Genomic DNA, 3,632 nt, shown 5'->3' with positions numbered 1-3,632 from the left:
AGAAAATCTTTAGGGGGAAAAGAGTGGAAAAAGGAAAGAAAGTAGACACCATCCTAGAAGAGTTAAGGAGGGTGTTTAATGTTAACATTCATCCAAATTTGCATGTTGTTCTTCCTTTATTCTTGTGGGTATTCAAGGATGTTTCCCACCTTGGGACATTCCTTGAAGCTAAGGTTCACGGGACGCTTGGTCGGGTCCCGAAGTCTGTGTGCCTTGAAGGATAGGCCACACCATGTCTGGCCAGGAGACGAAAAACCATGGCGCACTTGGGAGGCAGTCCCAATGTTATCTTACTTTTTCTAAAAACTTTTTCTTATTTTCTATAGTATGTTTTACTTAGTTTTATTTCAATAATGTTTCTATAACCTCGGTTGAGCTAACAAGTACAGATTAAACACTCGAGAGTTATAAGTTGCCCGCAATCAATCGACAAACATCATCACTAGCAAAGGAAGGAAGGGAAACAAGGTAAGCTTTCGCACAGCACGCCTTCCACGCCACCACCACGCGTGTGGCTAGGCGTGGAAAATTTCCAGAGCATCACCACGCCGCTCACACGCGTGTGAGCAGGCGTGGGAATAAACCAGAGAGCTCCCACGCCTACCACCACGCGTGGTAGCGTGCATGGACGGGCACCAGACTTTTCGCGGATTTTTGCGCGAAGTGGTTTAAAACCCTTTCCTTGCTTCATTTCTTCCCCACCACGAGCAAGAACTCTCCCAAGCTGAAAATATACACTTTCTAAGCATCTCCTTCCAAGTCTCTCAACCTTTCTCAAAGATTCTAAGTCATTTCTAAGGTATGAACATACTCTTCTTTGCTATTTACTTGTTTAATAAAGAACTTGTTCTATTTTTGAAGAATATCTCCATGGGTTTTTCTTGTATGATATTTTTCTTGAGATATATTGTTATGAGATGACTTGATAGACTTGTATTGAGCCTACATTGCTTCTATAAACTAGAAATTTCATGTTTTAACATCTCTTTGTGACTAGATCTTGAAATTGCTTGATTTGAGTATTCTCTTATCATGATGAGATCTTTGTTGATATAGTGAGCATGGTGGGTAAAGTTTGCAACTTTCCTACTCTATAGGCACTACATTGCTATATTCTACTAGTTAGTTGGTCCAATTTTAACTTTCATGTTGCTTCCATTTTTCAACCTTGAGCTAGTCTAGAGGTAGAAGATGAAGTTGACCATATGTTGACCTTTTGACTATGAAATGAGTATGGAATGGTATGAGCTAGTTCTTGCATGTATAGGATAGAATTGTTGATAGATATCAAAATGACGGTTGCATGCAATGAATTCTTATGATCTTTTCTTTAGATATGTGCAACATTGTTCATAATCAATATTTAAGATTGGCAAGTGTTTTTCCTTGTGTTGTTTTGATTATCCACGTTATAGGAAAGATGTCTTCGCCATATGACCTTGCACAACAGATTGCTCAAAGGCTCCAGAGAGGGAAAGCCCTGGCAGATGAAAACAGTGCTAGGGACACTAACACTCGTTACTTTGAAGTATCCACCGGAAATCAAATTCTACTAATGACTGCTACAATGCTAGGTCGGTACAGGCAGTTGTTAAACTACTCTATTGTGCAATGGAGATATGTAGACTTGAGAGTGTTGGAGGATTATGAGTGCAAATATGGACTGGAGAGGTTGATTGCAGTTCCTAATTCATTTCTTTACCTTTACTCTAACCGTGTTTAAAGGGCGAACTCAGTTTGCAAAACTTTTCTAAGGATACAAATTGTAAGTATTTCTTTTATCCTAATTCAATGCCCTGTTTTGGTTCGCTTTATTTTCTAGAATTGCAAATGAAGAGCTGCATAAAATTGTTGTGTTGGATGTAGTCGCAAATGAAGAGCTGCATAAAATTGTTGTGTTGGATGTAGTCTGTTTGTTAAAACTGTTTTAGCCCATTGTGTTGGATGTAGTCTGTTTGTTAAAACTGTTTTAGCCCAGTTCACACTTTTAAGTGTGGATGTTAAAACTGTTTTAGCCCAGTTCACACTTTTAAGTGTGGAAAAGGGAACTGTTTTAGCCCAGTTCACACTTTTAAGTGTGGAAAAGGGGACTGTTTTAGCCCAGTTCACACTTTTAAGTGTGGAAAAGGGGCGTGTGTAGAACCCTTAAACATATATCCTTTTTCCTCCGTTCCTTATGGAAACATGGAGGACGATGTTTATTTTTAAGTGTGGAAAGGGTGTATGCTTCTTGAAACAGTTAATTGATTAAGTGATAAGGTATAGGAACCTAGAGGGTGTGTTATTGCCAATACTATCTAGGAGGGCTCCTAACCTTGTGCCAAGGATTGAATGTCTTAAATATGCTTTGGAAGCTTCACTTTGCACCAATTTGCACATACCGACCCAAATTGAAAATTTTTGATGAGTGCTTGCATGCTTTCACCTTGTATTTTATTTGGACCTCAGTCAAGGATCTCTCGAAGTGGGAGTGTGAATCCTTTGAGTTTTAGAAAGATAAGAATAGCGAAGCCTGGAAACTGAATTAATCTCAGCAGGACATGGGGCAAAAGGAGAGCCTAAGTGAGCTATGAGTGAAAACAATCCCTAATCCCTAGAAAAAGGCATGAGGGGTTGATATGGTGAAACGTGAATAAAGGCAAAGGGCCATTCCTAGAGATAAAAGCGAGGTGAGCCATCTTGTCTGGATAAGGGGTAACCATTGCACTGTCTTCGAAAAAGCATGGAGATCCATGTGAAGTCGGTTACCCCGAAGAGATCTTGAAAGATGAGAAAATAGAGAGGAGGTGAGCCACTTCGCTAGGATTCAGCACCCATTGCACTGACCTTCGAAAAAGCATGGATCTCCATGTGAAGTTGGGTAGCCTGATGACGTTATCCTAGGAAGCGAGAAAATAGAGTGATCGCCCAAGCCATGGCGATGAGTGGTCCATGTCCCTGCCCTCACTTATATAATGTAAAGAGGCTTTGGCGTTAGGTTGGAAATTGGCTAAGGGATGAGCATCGGTCCCACTAGTCGGATCGGCTTGAGGCCCCTAGAGAATACAAGGTGAAAACTCTTTTGTCACTTGCATGCTTGAAAGGTGTGAACAAAAAAATCTTCTCATGAAATACCCATCTCTCGAGACCTTGACTTCCTTAGCATATTTCTTGCATTTGGTTGGCACGAGTGTAGTAGTCTTGGTAGATAGTATAGGGGATTTCACCCGCTCAACTCTGAACACCTACACATCACTTGATTGGTTAACCGTGAAAGAAAGAACTATCCTTGGTGCTTACATGATTAGGGCTTAGAAAAGTATACTTGCTTGAGGACAAGCAAGGTTTAAGTGTGGAAAATTTGATAAGCACCAAGAATAGCACTTATAGGGGGTCTTTATTAGATTAAAAACGCATTGTTTTGACATCCAACTACAACAATTGCGTGCATTTCAGCTCAAATGCGATCAATTTCTTCTAACAACATTCCCAGAAAGAGTTTTGAAGTATTTCACAGATCGGAGAGGGATTTGAAGCTAAAATAGAGCAAAAGACGAACAAGCCGACATGCAGTAGCGCCCCACGCAGCCTCACACGCGTGTGGCTGGGCGTGGAATTATTCTAGAGAGCCACCACGCCACTCACACGCGTGT

Source organism: Ipomoea triloba, chromosome 1 (assembly GCF_003576645.1).
Source record: "Ipomoea triloba cultivar NCNSP0323 chromosome 1, ASM357664v1".
Taxonomy (NCBI): domain Eukaryota; kingdom Viridiplantae; phylum Streptophyta; class Magnoliopsida; order Solanales; family Convolvulaceae; genus Ipomoea; species Ipomoea triloba.
This window is presented reverse-complemented; position numbering follows the sequence as displayed.